Source organism: Myxocyprinus asiaticus, chromosome 3, assembly GCF_019703515.2.
Source record: "Myxocyprinus asiaticus isolate MX2 ecotype Aquarium Trade chromosome 3, UBuf_Myxa_2, whole genome shotgun sequence".
Taxonomy (NCBI): Eukaryota; Metazoa; Chordata; class Actinopteri; order Cypriniformes; family Catostomidae; genus Myxocyprinus; species Myxocyprinus asiaticus.
The window spans coordinates 57,861,116-57,878,167 of record NC_059346.1 but is presented as its reverse complement, the minus strand read 5'-3'; positions in this window follow the sequence as shown (position 1 = coordinate 57,878,167).

Below are 17,052 nucleotides of genomic sequence, written 5' to 3'. Positions count from 1 at the left end.
ATTCTTGGTTGAGAGTATACAACTATTTCTGTGAAAATAGTTACATCTTTTTTTATTATTATTATTGAAGCAGGAATTACGCAATAAAATATAGTCTGCATTATAGTAAGCACAATATAAAGACTCCCAGCAGTGTTGTAGTACTCGAGATCAGTCTTGGTCTCGGTACCAGTCTTGAGACCACTTTTTGAAGGTCTCAGTCTCGTCTCGGAATCGACCGCATTTTTACTCGGTCTTGTCTCGGTCTCAGACAAAGAGGACTCGGGATTTTATTTCAAGACCGGTCAAGACCACAACTGCGGGGATATCACAAAATTGCCTGTGCATTGTCTGATTTATTTGTTAACATCATTACTGTGATTGGATGTAAAACATCCTGCTTCAAATGCAAGCAATAACTTGACTCATTTCTACTTTTACATTTTTGTTACTGTTAATGACTGTCACCCCTCCCTGCCCTCCTTCACAAGCACTCCAAGAAAGTGAATGCAGGAGACAGGAGAAGAATCTGTGGCTGTCTGAGAGATGTCAGCCAAATCTTCTGTAATACAATTTGGCTACCTAAACCAGTGTTTCCCAAACACTGTGCCCACTAGTGTGCCACGAAAGATTGTCAGGTGTGCCATGGAAAATTATCAAATTCCTCAAAATAAATAAATATAGTTTTTTCTTTTAGTGAAGGCATAGAGACAGAAGAAGAGTTTTAAAGTTGCCAATTCAGTATATTTTTCATTACAAAATATTTTATGCAACCAGTTTAAATATTTTGTCCATCATACACTATATTGCCAAAAGTATTCGCTCATCTGCCTTTAGACGCATATGAATTTAAGTGACATCCCATTCTTAATCCACAGGGTTTAATATGACATCAGCCCACCCTTTGCAGCTATAACAGCTTCAACTCTTCTGGGAAGGCTTTCCACAAGGTTTAGGAGTGTGTTTATGGGAATTTTTGACCATTCTTCCAGAAGCGCATTTGTGAGGTCAGACACTGATGTTGGACGAGAAGGCCTGGCTCGCAGTCTTCGCTCTAATTCATCCCAAAGGTGCTCTATCGGGTTGAGGTCAGGACTCTGTGCAGGCCAGTCAAGTTCTTCCACACCAAACTCGCTCATCCATGTCTTTATGGACCTTGCTTTGTGCACTGGTGCGCAGTCATGTTGGAACAGGAAGGGGCCATCCCCAAACTGTTCCCACAAAGTTGGGAGCATGGAATTGTCCAAAATCTCTTGGTATGCTGAAGCATTCAGAGTTCCTTTCACTGGAACTAATTGGCGAAGCCCAGCTCCTGAAAAACAACCCCACACCATAATCCCCCCTCCACCAAACTTCACAGTTGGCACAATGCAGTCAGACAAGTACCGTTCTCCTGGCAACCGCCAAACCCAGACTCGTCCATCAGATTGCCAGATGGAGAAGCGTGATTTGTCACTCCAGAGAACGCGTCTCCACTGCTCTAGAGTCCAGTGGCGGCGTGCTTTACACCACTGCATCCGACGCTTTGCATTGCACTTGGTAATGTATGGCTTGGATGCAGCTGCTCGGCCATGGAAACCCATTCCATGAAGCTCTCTACACACTGTACTTGAGCTAATCTGAAGGCCACATGAACTTTGGAGGTCTGTAGCGATTGACTCTGCAGAAAGTTGGCGACCTCTGCGCACTATGCGCCTCAGCATCCGCTGACCCCGTTCTGTCATTTTACGTGGCCTACCACTTCGTGGCTGAGTTGCTGTCATTCCCAATCGCTTCCACTTTGTTATAATACCACTGACAGTTGACTGTGGAATATTTAGTAGTGAGGAAATTTCACGACTGGACTTGTTGCACAGGTGGCATCCTATCACAGTACCACGCTGGAATTCACTGAGCTCCTGAGAGCGGCCCATTCTTTCACAAATGTTTGTAGAAGCAGTCTGCATGCCTAGGTGCTTCATTTTATACACCTGTGGCCATGGAAGTGATTGGAACACCTGAATTCAATTATTTGGATGGGTGAGCGAATACTTTTGGCAATATAGTGTAACATTATTGTTCTAACAAACTCTAGTGCGCTGTCAAACGCAACTCCTCACATGCCCACAATCATCACCCACTTGTAGTACATTCCGTCAGTGAACCGAATGAATGAATAGAATACAACAGGTGTGTTGTTTTACTCACAGACTAAAAGCTGTTTATTTGTGCACAGCATAGTTACAGATGTTATGAACAGATGTGGCTTACTTGTCGCGTTTCTCTCATGAAACATAAAAAGAATATGAGAAACTGTTACATATGATTACTAAAAACAAATTCTCCTGTTTTAAACAAGTCCAAAAACACAGTGATTCGATGTGTAGATTCTGAGATACTGTAATCTTCACGAGCACATTTGACATCTGAACACTGAATGGAGGACAGGCAGCTGCTCCCGGGTCCCAGTGCCTGCTGGATCCAACCTCTGTCAGTGCGACTTATGTGGTTTTTTTCTCTCTCTATCAACAATGCGATTTTTTTTACCCGGTGCAATTTATAGTCAGGTGCGACTTTATTTCTGGAAAATACAGTAAATAAACAAACAAAAAAAATATTTACTGTGCCGTTGCAAGAATTAATTTGCAAGAACAAATTTACAAATTGGAAAAGACACAAATTTGTTGGTTTTCATTATCCAATTAGCACTCTTGGCATCTGTGACCTCATTATACAGCATACCTATGTTATTTGTGTTTTTTGCATAGCCGAATTTCAAACATTACAAGTTCACGCTACTAAGACAGACAGAAAACATGGACAAGTTCTTGAAAAGGAAAACTATCGACGATGATTATGTGGGATAGTGGTGTGCCATGGGATTTTTTAATCATAAAAAGTATGCCGTGGCAGATAAAATGTTGGGAAACACTGACCTAAACCACAAAGAGTTCATCTGCAAAAAAGCATCCAAAAGAAAACACAGCAGTATGTAAATTCTGCAATGCAGTGCTTACCAAGACAGCTGGAACCTCGTCTAACTTTTATTGGCACTTAGAAAGGAAGCATAAAGAAAGATAAGCTAAGTGTAAGCGTTGCCAGCAAAGCTAGCTAGCTAACGTTAGCAGTCTGGCTCTTGCTGCTTTACATTCAACTCAGAAAGTTACTATATTGTTTAAGACAGATAAAAGTGAAGACTTATGTATTGAATACTGCTTGATGTATTCTGTACTTAATGATGTTTCTAGGGGAAGTGTCATCCAGAAAACCTGATGCAATGCTTGCACAAAAACTTTATTGTTTTAGGTGGATGGTAAAACTTGGAAAAGGAGTGTTGAATAAAGATGGCTAAGTTGATTATAGCTCCTTAGTGTTTGTTTGCTCATAGAAAACAAAACAAAAAATTCTCATACATACAATTCATCTCTGCAATGCCTTTTGATTATTTTATCAATACATTTCTCATGGTACACTGATACACACACATATATATATATATATATATATATATATATATATATATATATATATATATATATATGGCAATAAAAGTGGTGAATTGTTTTCTGTGGGTGTTTTTATGGGAATGTGGATCTTTCAGATCAGTTTGAGTGTTCCACATTTTATTGTAAGTGCGTCATGTCATGTGGGACTCAAACTGTTCTGGTCTTGGTCTTGACTCAGTCTCGCCCTGCCTTGGTCTTGGTCTCGACTTGGTCTCAACCCCTCAAAGTTTTGGTCTTGTCTCGGTCTCAATACACTCTGGTCTTGGTCTTGACTTGGTCTCGGTTTAGGTGGTCTTGACTACAACACTGACTCAGAGATCAAAATAAGTACAAATTTTAAAACGGCTCTTTCCTGGACTCAAACTCACAACCTTTTGACCTGTATTCCAATGCGTAACCACTGGGCCATTCTCTTGACACAGCTCAGAAGTTCCAAAGAGACATTCCAAGCTGAGAGCAGCAGGTTTTAAATAAAAATAATAATATAATAAATACATTTAGAAATGTATCTCTGTCAATTTCAGAAGACTTAGAATAAGGAAGCAATGATACATTAAAAGTTTTGTTTAAGTTGACTAAGCATTTTGACCACTATGTGGCGCTGTCTCCAAACTGCACAGGTACCCCCAGGGCATGATGTTGAACACCCCTTCCAATTTTCATTCAAATCGGACAAAGCATTTTAAATCTACATTACTTATTCATAAAATGTAAAATGGCGGAGAGGTTATATGGCTGATGTTGAAAAAATATATATTGATAAAATCCTTATGACCCAAGGAATCCAAAGTCACATAATTTTAGGACAAATCGTTCAAAAGTTATGGGCAAAAATAGCCAATTTTGACATTTCTTGACCAAAAAAGTCAAATGTTAAGTTTAATTATTGCTTTTCCAGGCAATTCAGCTAACTAGCTAGCAAAGATGGCTATCTGCTAATGTTTATCACAGTTTGGGTGGAAAGGGCCCACAGTTTTCTTTTTCTGTTGTATTGTATTCTCCAAGTTCAAGTGCTGACTCAGATAGCAGCCAGCCCCAGCGTCATGTGCAGTTCAAACTGGAGGAAAATTGAAGTCCTAAAAAAGTCCAGGAATAGCGGGAACAACGGAAAACGGATAGCATTTCTCAAGGTACAGGGATGCACGTCTGCTCCTCCACACCTGGTTCGGAGCCTCTCCACTGGATTGGCATTCCACCAGTCAGATCCCGCTCTGAGGAAGGCACTTCCCCTTCCAGTTCAGGTAACCCCCCCATATATATATATATATATATACACACACACACACACATACACCTCCACATATTTTCTTCCTTCTGCCTTTTCAGTTTCTAAGTTTTTCCTTATAAAAAAAAGGCTTCCCAGCCTCAACCTCTTTTGCAATGACAGTTAGGAATAATAAAGATCATCACTATGGGATTTCGCAGACTTTCAAGTTTCACATAAAGCAGGATAAAAAATAAAACTCTTAAGCCTCACATACCTTCTACTGATCTGGTTTGAACAAAAACCATTTGACAAGATTGTATATCATAATATATGCATTTAAAGCATGTTGGTGCAGCCATTATGTGCTGCTGTACCATTCATCAGTGCCAATGAGATCAAATCGATGAAGGCGGGACTCAAGTTTAAGAAGCTAAGCAGGAACCTCATGGATCATTTATATTGCAGTGCCACGCATCAGCAAGCGGTTTAGGTTATGAGTGTTTCTATCATGTAAGATGTAATGATAAAACACAAAGTAGAGCGTTATCACCCTCAGATTAGAACGTCATGGTTACTTGCGTAACCTCCATTCCCTGATGGAGGGAACAAGACGTTGTGTCAATGTAGTGACACTAGAGGTCACTCTTGGGAGCCCGAGACACCTCTGGTCTTTGATTAAAGGCCAATGAAAATTGGCGAGTGGTATTTGCATGCCACTCCCCCGGACATACGGGTATAAAAGGAGCTGGTATGCAACCACTCATTCAGGTTTTATGCTGAGGAGCCGAGACAAGGTCCAGCCATTTCAGTGGGTAGTTCAGCATTGTGGCAGGAGGGACACAATGTCTCGTTCCCTCCATCAGGGAATGGAGGTTACGCAAGTAACCATGATGTTCCCTATCTGTCACTCACTCGACGTTGTGTCGATGTAGTGACACTAGGGGTCCCTAAAGAAAACGCCGCAATTGGCTGAACTGTGTTACATGAACTGGCGGTGTGTGACGGGCAGACAACTGTGTGCCTCGTAGCCAGCACACGAGGCCGACACGTAACCTCCCCCAACATAGTTATGAGTGTCGAATGGCCCTTTGGGGACAAGTCGACTACCCAAAAGATAGAGACAGGCTAACCCAGTCGTGGCCTCTTTTCCCCTTCTTTTTTTCCACTCCCTAAAAAACAAGGGGGATTATCCGACTGGGCCGCCAAGTCTAGTTGGGGGGTTTCCCTCCCAAGGGGAGGACACCACGGAGACCACACCTCGCCCGAAGAGAGGGGGTCTTTCCGACCATGTGGAGAAGTCTCATGGTAGATCCTACCCAACGGGGGAGGAGTTACTTTAAACATGGACACTGTGGCAGAGGGGGCTCTGCCCAAGGAAGACACAGTTTGCCAACAGGGAAACGAATTAGCGGAAGATATACATCGCATGGGGTTACCTTACAGGGAACCACCACATGCGGAGCACCTACCCCAGAACAGGGCTCTTAGTTAGCACGTGTACTGGGCCGGCAGCGAGTCTCTCCAAAAACTCGACTGCCACAGGGCTCGGAGGAAGTCAACCAGGGAACATAGTTTGTGAACACTACTGAGAATTAATGGAGCATGTCTTCATCTCAGAGGAGGTTAAAGGCGCTATGTGCAAGCGATACACCCAGCCAGCTATCCGGGGCTTATCCGCTTGTATTGTGTGCCACTACCTGGGATGAAACCGGTTCCACCCGGAGGTTGTAGAACCTTGCAAAGGTGTTGGGTGTTGCCCAGGCCCCTGCTCTGCAAATGTCTGTTAGAGAGGCACCCCTGGCCAGGGCCCAGGAGGCCGCTACACCCCTGGTAGAATGGGCTCGTAGACCTACCAGGGGCGGCACGTCCTGGGCGTGATATGTCATAGCTATGGCGTCAATGAGCCAGTGGGCGATCCTTTGCTTGGAGACAGTGCTTCCTTTCCACTGTGCACCAAAGCAGACAAAGAGTTGCTCAGAGATCCTAAAGCTCTGTGTGCGATCCAAATAGATGTGTAAAGCGTGCACCGGACACAGCAACGACAGGGCTGGGTCTGCCTCCTCCTGGGGCAGTGCTCGCAGGTTCACCACCTGGTCCCTAAAAGGGGTCGTGGGAACCTTGGGCACATAGCCCGGTCGGGGTCTCAAGATCACGTGAGAGTAGCCTGGATTGAACTCCAGGCACGTTTCGCTGACAGAGAACACTTGCAGGTCTCCTACCCTCTTGATGGAAGTGAGCGCAGTAAAGAGTGCAGTCTTCAAAGAGAGTGCCATAAGCTCAGCTGACTGCAAAGGCTCAAAGGAGGCTCTCTGTGGACCCTGAAGAACTACAGAGAGGTCCCATGAGGGAACGAGGCATGGTCTGGAGGGGTTCAGCCTCCTGGCACCTCTCAGGAACCTGATGATCAGGTCATGCTTCCCTAAGGACTTACCATCCACTGTGTCGTGGTGTGCTGCTATAGCAGCAACATACACCTTCAAGGTGGAAGGGGACAGCCGCCCTTCCAACCTCTCCTGCAGGAAGGAAAGCACCGATCTGACAGTATATCTCTGGGGGTCTTCCCATTGGGAAGAACACCACTTAGCGAACAGACGCCACTTAAAGGCATACAGGCGCCTCGTAGAGGGGGCCCTAGCCTGAGTGATTGTGTCTACCACCATGGGTGGTACTCAGGGATGAGATTGTGATACAGGTCTCTGCAGCCAGGGAATCAGTAAAGGTTCTGAGTGGCTTCAGCACCTTACATGTGTCCTCAAGTGTTGAGATGTATCCTTAGGACAAGATGCCTGGTATTTCTGTCAGCTATTAGAGTTGCTGTCACGGCAGCATGTTGTTCAACAAATCTGCAAACATTATATTAAATGAAGTTAGAAAAATGTTCCTAATCTACACATCAGGCTTGCTGAGAAGCATCCAGCATATGTGTGTGTGTGCGCACGGGTCTGAGAGTGAGAAAAGGCAAGTGAGTTTGTAAAACTAAAGCATTTCTTTATCTGCTGTTTTCATTTACATTTTTGTTTTCATGCACCCTTTGCCTTTTAAACATAAGAAAGCTTATGCTGAGTTGACACTGACAAAATAATTAAATGAACAGGATTATTGCCATGCACAAGAAATTCAAACCTACCAAGAAATCATGTCGTACGTAGACCCCCATCTAGTCACAACGTCGTGGATCAGGGTATGTTGAGGAAGATTAAGTTCTGCTTGCTTTTTTGCCAGCTCTCTCCTTCTCTTCCATGAGTGGTTAAATCCTTGTACGACACTCCTGCAAGCCCTCACAGAAGCATCCACTTGGTCAATCTTCAGGGCCTTTCCAAGAGCAAGATTTAAATTATGTCCAAAGCAGCTGAGCCAGTTCGATGGGAGGAGGGATTTAAATGCAGCCTTCATATTTGTGCCATTGTCAGTAGTGACACACTCCACCGCTGACTGCTGAATTCCCCACTCTTTAATTAGGTTTTCGAATGTCTCTTTAATGTTCTTACTGGTGTGGTCATCAGGTAAAAATGCAGTCTCTAGACATGCAGCTTTCATTTCCCATGCTGGTGTGATGAAATGGACTGTTAAGCTCATATAGGGGTGTCCAGTATTACTGGTCCAGAGATCAGTTGTAAATGCAAAGTGTTTGGCTTCAGCCATAGTGTTGGCAATGTCAGATTTTAATTTTAAGTATATGTTTGGGATTTATTTTTCAGAAAAGTGTTGTCTTCTTGGGATTTTGTATTTTGGAGCAACTGTTTTCATCAGTGCATTAAATCCTGGCCTCTCTACTATTCTAAAGGGCACCATGTCCTTTGCTATGAAGTAGGCTAGTGACTCAGCGATGGCTGTGTCCTCAGATGCACTAGCCATGTCTGCTTTCCTCTTCCTTTCCACAGACTCAAAAAGTGTCAGCTGACCCGAGACTCTGGGTTTCTCAGTCTTCTTTGAAGCTCCCTATGAAATTACAAGAGAGAAAATACGGTCAAGATAAACAGTATGATGAATAAATATTAACATAAAAACTGATACTTTAACCTGTTAATTTACGTACCCCTATTTTAAGCTTTTTAAACAATGGTTGCGCCAGTGCCAGCATAGATGAGGCATTACATGCATGGCACTGTGATAAACTTAAAAGAATCACCCTTTATTTAAATATAAAAACAGAAAACCTCTGTTAACAGGTTAATGTAACATTTCCCATTCCATGATTAATAAAATAATCACAACTTACTCTCTGTAAAAGGGCGTAATCCATGGGGTGATGGACACGGAGGTGGGTAAAAAGGTTGGTGGTGTTGCCCCCCTTCGCACTGACCGTAGCCCGACAGATTCTGCAAACTGGGTTGTCTAAGAAGGAGCTGTTTTCTCTGAAGCCGAAAAGCTCCCATACTAGCGAGCTTACGTTTTTCGGATGCGGACAAAGCCTCTCACTCTCCCGCTCGGACGACATGATTCTTGCGTGCGCGCTGCGTCTTCTTCTTTTTTGACAGCAGGTGTCAGCATGAAGGCGCAATACTGCCACCTGGGAGATCAACCAGGCACTAGTGCTGGATAATTTACGTGTGGTGTTATCATAAGAGTCCTGTTCATTTTAAATATCATGGTTATCGCCAAAACCGGTATATCGTCACACCCTAAATTAACACAATGTCGATATTTCATGATTTGAACATCACGGTTATCATCAATTCCAGTATATCGCGACACCCCTAATATAGTATATAGAGAATGTACAGTAGGATGTATTGTACTGTATTGAACTAACACGTGCTTGCCCTGGATCAACGTCCGGAACCTCCGCAGGGCGAGCAGAATTGCCAACAACTCGAGGCAGTTGATGTGCCAACGCAGCCGCGGGCCCGTCCATAAGCCGGCGGCAGCGTGCCCATTGCAAACAGCACCCCAGCCCGTTTTGGAGGCGTCTGTCGTGACCACGATGCGCCTGGAGACCTGCTCTAGGGGAACACCTGCCCGTAGAAATGAGAGGTTGGTCTAAGGGCTGAAGAGACGGTGACAGACCAGCGTGATGACCACGCGATGTGTCCCATGGCGCCATGACCATCTCAGGACTCAAGTCTGAAGCAGTCTCATATGCATCAACCCGAGCGGGGTGGCCACCACTGAGGATGCCATATGCCCCAGGAGCCTCTGAAAGAATTTCAGTGGAACCGCTGTTTTCTGTTTGAACGCCTTCAAACAGGCCAGCACCGACTGTGCGCTCTTGTTCGTGAGGCGCGCTGTCAAAGAGACTGAGTCCAACTCCAAACCGAGAAAAGAGATGCTCTGAACCGGGAGGAGCTTGCTTTTTTCCCAGTTGACCCGAAGCCCTAAGTCCCTGTGTGCACACAACAAGTCCCGAGAGTGAGCTAGGATTAGCCAGTCGTCGAGATAGTTGAGAATGCGAATGCCCACTTCCCTTAACGGGGCAAGGGCTGCCTCTACGACCTTTGTGAAGACGCGAGGGGACAAGGACAGGCCAAAAGGGAGGACCTTGTACTGATACGCCTGACCCTCGAATGCAAACCGCAGGAAGGGTCTGTGTCGAGGTAGAATCGAGATGTGAAAGTGTGCGTCCTTCAGGTCTACTGCCGTGAACCAATCTTGACGCCGGACACTCGCCAGAATGCGTTTTTGCGTCAGCATCTTGAACGGGATTTTGTGTAAAGCCCGGTTCAGTACTCGCAGGTCCAAGATTGGCCGCAACCCACTGCCTTTTTTCAGTACGATGACTTCTTCATCTAGGCCGGAGGGACAGGTTCTATCGCACACTTCCGTAGGAGGGTGGCGATCTCCGCCCACAAGGTAGCAGCGTTTTCGTCCTTCACCAAGGTGAAGTGGATACCGCTGAACCTGGGCAGACGCCTGGCAAACTGAATCACGTAGCTGAGTCAGACAGTCCAGATCAGCCATCACTACGGATTGGAAATCGCAAGCCACGCATCCAAGCTCCGCGCGAGGGGGACCAAAGGGACAATCTCGTCGGGCATACCGGCGGGTGGGGCCTCACAGCGGGGCGGAGCTTGAGGTGCCACACCATGTCGTGGCCGTGCTGAGTTCAGGGACATCGAAGTACTTACCTGGCTCCTTTTGACCACCCCCGGAACAGCCTGGGATGGGGGAGGAAGAGGCCTGTCCTCGTGACCCATGGAGACTGTCACATCGGGGGCGGATTTGTGCCACAGCTGGGCGCTCGGGGGCGGGAAGACCGCCGCTGGAGCACAAAACCTGCCAAATAGAGTGGTGGATGGTGGTCGTGATGACGGCCGTGCACACCGGATACGTGACCCAGGGAACAAGGAAACCGCTCTCTCTGAACTCTTGGGTACTGCAGCCACTTGGGCATACAGCACAATTAAATGCAAAGGTAACAAAAGATTCTCCTCCTGGCCCTCGACAGGGGGATGGAGTGGTCTGCTTACCAGCTCCAGAACAACGGGTTTCATCGTCCCTGGGTTGCCTGTCTTAGGGGCGCTTTGAAGCCTTTCACGGGTTCTTGGTGGCCGCGAGACGGGTGGCGTCTGCTTCCTGCGGTGGGCTCCGGAGCCGGTGCAGTCACCGCAGGGGGACGCCCTTGGTGACGAGCAGACAGGGTGTGGGATCTTGAGCCGCGCCAGGGCAGGATAGCCTCCGTCTGCTGCTTCACCATCGAGAACTGCTGGGCAAAGTCCTCGACAGTGTCGCCGAATAGGCCAGCCTGGGAGATGGGGGCAGCAAGGAACCGTGTCTTGTCTCGACCAGGTTGAGACAAAGGTGGCGCTCCTGGACCACTAATGTGGACATCGTCCACCCAAGAGACCGCACCGTGACCTTCGTCGCTCGGAGAGCGAGATCGGTTGCTGAGCACAGTTCCTGCATCAATCCCAGGGCGGAACTACCCTCGTGCAGTTCCTTTAGCACCTTGGCGGACTTGCAGGAGAGCCATGGCGTGCAGGGCTGAGGCGGCTTGTCCAGCGGCACCGTAGGCCTTGGCCGTCAGAGATGACATAAACCTACAGGCCTTGGACGGGAGCTTTGGGCACCCGCGCAAGATGGCAGCGCTCTGCGGGCATAGGTGCAACGCAAGTGCCTTTTTCCACCGGGGTTATTGCCGAATAGCCCTTGGCCGCCCCACCATCGAGGGTAGTGAGGGCGGGGAAGCTGAAAGATCGGGACCGGGCAGTAAAAAGTGCCTCCCACGAACTTGTCAGCTCTTCATGCACTTCCGGGAAGAAAGGAACGGGGGCGGAGCGTGGCTTTGAGTGGCACCGTGAGCCCAGGAACCAATCATCGAGGGTTCAGGGAAGAGCGGAGGGTTCCAACCTAGCCTGACGCTCGCGGCTGCCCGGGAAAGCATGTCATCATCTCCGCGTCAGCCTGTGACCGGGCGACCGCACCCGAAGGGAGGAGCCCAGCTGAGGCTTCCGCATCCGACTGGACGAGCCCTCTCTCCAATGCTGCGCTCGAGAGCTCATCACTTTCGTGGGCTCTGAATAAGAGGTCGAACTCGCCGTGAGACGTGCCGGCGGACTCATCCGGAAGCCCGATTGGGGCAGACGAGCGTGCTGAGGAATGGGAGGTCCGCGGGGGGATACCTGGCGGAGGCGAATTGCCCCCAGTGCTAGCCGCGCTGGCCTCATACCCGTGGGTAGAAGGACCAAGGCGGGGAGCCTCTGGGGTGGCTTGCATTCTTACGAAGGTAAGCCGCGACCGCATCGTTGCCATCCACGAATGCTGTCTCCGCGTGAGCAGTGCCCAGACACGAAAGACGATCGTGTGATCGTGACCGTCAGAAGGCGAGAGATAATGAGCGCAACCAGGAATAACACACAAAGGCATCTTTAAAAAGACATTCCGTGTGTGCCGCTCTTTTAGAGAAATATACTCTTTTAGAGAAATATACTCTTATTTCTGCCGAAGCGCCCAGGGGCATTCTCTGCAGTGCAACAGTGCAGAGGAGGGAGAAGCCGCTGAAATGCACTGTCAGATCCAGCAGAGGTGAATGAACAGTCATGGGAATTCAGCTCAGTGAGCATGACCGTTCGGCTCCGAAGAGAAAATCTGAATGAGAGTGTCCGGGGGAGTGGCATGCAAATACCACTAGCCAATTTTCATTGGCCTTTTGTCAAAGACCAGAGGTGTCTTGGGCTCCCAAGAGTGACCCCTAGTGTCACTACATCGACACAACGTCGAGTGAGTGACAGATAGGGAACTAGAACATTAGACCTGTGAGTTATTAGGTTGTGACAAGGACAGACTAGTGTCATATATTTTTCGTGCAAATAGTATTAGGTAATCTTTAAAATCAATTTAAGATTTTCTAAATATTTTCTTTGTCTTTAATTAATTCTGAAATTTGTACAGCATCTCCTAAAAGTCTTCTTTTATAAGAGACCATTTTTATTTTGAGTATGTCCTTGTCAGGTTTGTGCTCAAAAAATTAGCCACCAGTTAAAGGTGTAGTTCACCTAATAATGGAAAATGTACTTTTACTCACTCATTTTCTCACCATTATGTTGTTCAAAACCCATATGCTGTTACTTTTTCTTGGAACATAAAAGTAGATATTTTAAGATGCTCTATTCCATAGAATAACATTTAATAGTGAGCAGGAGCAGTCAAGCTTCAAAAAGGACAAATACTATAAATCGTTATTAAAGGTTCAGTATAAAGACATAACAACAGTAGTCCATATGACTTGTCCCCTTTATTCCAAGCATTCTGGGGCCATAGATAAGCTTAGTGTTGTATGGACTACTTTTATGGTATTTTCATGATGATTTTTTTCCCCTCTTTGGACCTTGACAGCAGTGGTCAATATGAACTTTGTATGGAAAAGAGCAGCATTAGGATTCTTGATGAAAAGATTGTGTAAAGATTCTATGTGGGGAAAAACAATGAGGGACAACTTGAGGACAGTAAATAATTGTATCTATTTTCTTTTTGCTAGCCAGCTGACACAGTCATGTCATTTTACAGATACATCAGTGATGAAAAGAAATTCAAATTATATTTGTCTTTTCTTTGATACAGCACAAAAAAGAAAAGATGACTGAAACAGGCAAATTGCTAGCAATGCAGACACAGTGTTTGTCTTGTACTGTGTGAACTTAAAAAAAACATTATTTAAAACCAAAAATTATCAAATTTTTTACCCCGTCTCTTCTGCCTGTTGATGAGTTGAATACATTCACTAACCACTGTTATAATCAAAAAGTAAATCAAAGCATATTTAATCGTGCATTTATTCAGGATAATATTTTAATTATAAATGTTACAAGTCATTTGTGTATTTGACATCTGAGGTGTGACTGAGGGTCTGATTTAAATCAGGAATGCAGGAAACAGTGCTTACTCATTTAGCCCGGCTCCCAGAGAACAGATATACATCATTGATCAAAGTAACAAGAGTTTTATTGTGTTTTTGGTAAAGAATAAACCTTCTGTATCCTTTCACCTAGAAATACTGTATTCAGGCCCTTAAAGTGTGTAGGTGAGAGCTGTGAGTTATCTCAATGTTTGTTCTAGAAGAAAAGAATACATTCAACCTGGGTCTTGATGACATTCAGCATTAAGAAGATACAGTCTCTTCTTTTAAGATGCAGTAGTTTGAGTCGTGTGGCACCATGCGAGGGTCGGATGTGTGAATGGTGAGCTCTGCGCACTTTGCTAGTTTTGATGCTTTTTATGTCATAAACTGGTGAGATTTGATACACTCTGATTCTTGACTGTTCTAGGAAGATATTGTCAAATAATTCAAAATGCTCAGGTTCTGGGGACATTAAAAGACACTTACGTGCTCAGGCTGAATCCCCTGAGGAGGCCGCAAGCACGGGACTCAATTTGGACAGTGCGGTGAAAGAGATTCAGCGTCAACTGTTGAACATGTCAGCAATGCTGACGAAGGTCGTTGCTGACTTGGAGGATCCTGCTGTAATACGTCGATTGATCACTACCATGGAGACGAAATTCACTGAGATGGTTACAAGAGTATTGGATGTTGAGAAACGGATCGATTATCTGGAGTCATCTGAGAGGGAATTAGCTGCTAATCCGCTAGCGACCAAGACAGACTTGGAGCATGTCTGGGAAAAGTTGGAAGACTTAGAGAATTGTAGCTGGCAAAACAATATCCGAATTGTTGGAATTCCTGAAGAGGAAGAAGGTCGAGATATGGTGAAATTTCAGGATGGGCTCTTCCCGAGTCTGCTCAACATAACAGGCCATACGCTGGAAATCGAGCGAGCTCACAGAGTTCCAGCTTGGAAATCCGCTGAGGGAGACAGACCCCGATCAATTCTGGCCAAAGTTCTGAGATCATCTGATAAATATCTCGTGTTACGTGAGACAAGGAGTAAAGGAAGGCTTTCTTGGAAGAACTACAACATTTTCTTGTTCCCAGACTTTGCGAATTCGACAAAGAGAGAAATGTGATTGATTCAAGGAATGCAAGAAACTCTTACATCAACGGAAGGTCGCTTTTGCACTGATGTTCCCGGCCAAATTGAGAATAGATACTAAGGATGGCTGCAAAATATTTACATGCCCACAGCAAGCGATGTCCTTCATGAAGTCAATGGAGTGAGTAGGTCATTGTATGATATTTTCTATGCAGCCGAGTGGGCCTGACTCACTGAATATTCACTTGACTGTCTGAGGAAACTGAGCGCCTTCTTTGTTTCTTTTTGTGCTGGTTCCGCCTAGCGGCTGGAGTTTGTTTTGTGGGATAGCACTTCTTCGGGACAGTTTGTGGATGAATCTGCACGTTCATTGTGCTTATGCAACCTGTTGGTTGGAGTTTGTTCTGTGGAATATTTCTTGCAAAATATTGGAATGATTAGTGCATCTGTTGCACTCATGTAACAGCCGAGTGGGCCTGACTCTCTAAACATTCACTTGATTGTCCAAGGAAACTGGGTGCTTTTTTGTTTATTTTTGTGCTGGTTCCGCCTAGTGGCTGGAGTTTGTTTTGTGGAGTATCACACCTTCGGAACAGTTATGTGGATGAATCTACATGTTCTTTGTGCTTATGCCTCCTATTGGATGGAGTTTGTTTCATAGATTATTTTCTGTTGTGTAATTCTGTCTCACAACACACAGGGGCTCTCATAGGCGTACTTGGACTGTTTGAGTTTAGAGGGATGGACGCCGGTTGGTGCCGTCGTGCGTGGGGTTAATGCGCACGTTTTTCTTTTTTATGTGTTTTTTTATTTCGGGGTTTGATTGTTGCACTAATTTTGGAATGTGGTCATGTTTTCTTTAGCACTGGCTCAAGTAAGAGCAGGGGGTCATTACACTGATAAGTAAACATCTACAATTCAAATGTCTCAAACAGATTAAAGATAAATTAAGAAGAGTCATTATTGTTTTAGCAGAAATTCAGGGGCAAAGGTTGATTTTGGCTAATATTTACGCACCTAACGCTGATGATCAGGGCTTTTTTTTATAGTTCTTGAAGGGATGTTGCAAGCCGTTGGCACCCCTCATGATATAATATTGGGAGGAGACTTTAATCTTTTGATGGACTCAGTCCTTGATCATAGTGAAGCAAGAGTGTGCAAGCCCCCTAGAGCAACTGTGATGCTTCACAGGATGTGAAAAAAATCTTGGTCTTACAGATTTTGGAGACTTTTGAACCCATCTGGTAGGGACTAAAATTTTTTTTCATCAGTCCATAAGATTTATTCTAGAATATATATATATATATATTTAATATCTAAGTCCCTCATTTCATTCATTTTAGTCTCAGATCACACCCTGGTGTGTTTAGAGGTGTTGCCACATATGGAGAAAAATAAATCTCATAGTTGGTATCGCTTTATCCCTTTTGCAAAATCCTGAATTCCAACAAATACTAAAGGCTGAAATCAGTGTCTATGGGTGTGGCTTGGGAGGCACTTAAGATGGTTCTTAGGGGTCGGATCATACAGTATGCCTCATTCACAAAAAATCCAAAACATGAGAACTCATGGAGTTGGAAAGCAATATTAAAGGTGCCGAGGCAGAGCTGATGCGCCGAATGTCGTCTGATGGCCTCAGAGAACTGACCCAATTGAAATACAGATATAATACTATTTTGTCATGGAAGGTGGAGTTTTGGCTATTCAGGGCAAGATAGTCATACTTTGAGTCAGGGGACAAAGCAGGGAAGCTTTTGGCTAGATATATAAAGCAGAGAGAGTCTTTTTCTACCATTCCCTCAGTGAAATTTGCTGGTGGTGAAATATTTACCTCGGCCATTCATATTAATAATACTTTTAAAGAATTCTATCTTGATCTCTATAGTTCCACATCTTCGTCTACTGATGAAGATATTAGAATCTTTGTGGAACCATTAGAACTCCCTAAATTGATGACTGAGCAAAAAAATTATCTTGATTCTGAGATAACCTTGGAGGAGCTTGGCGAGGTAATTAA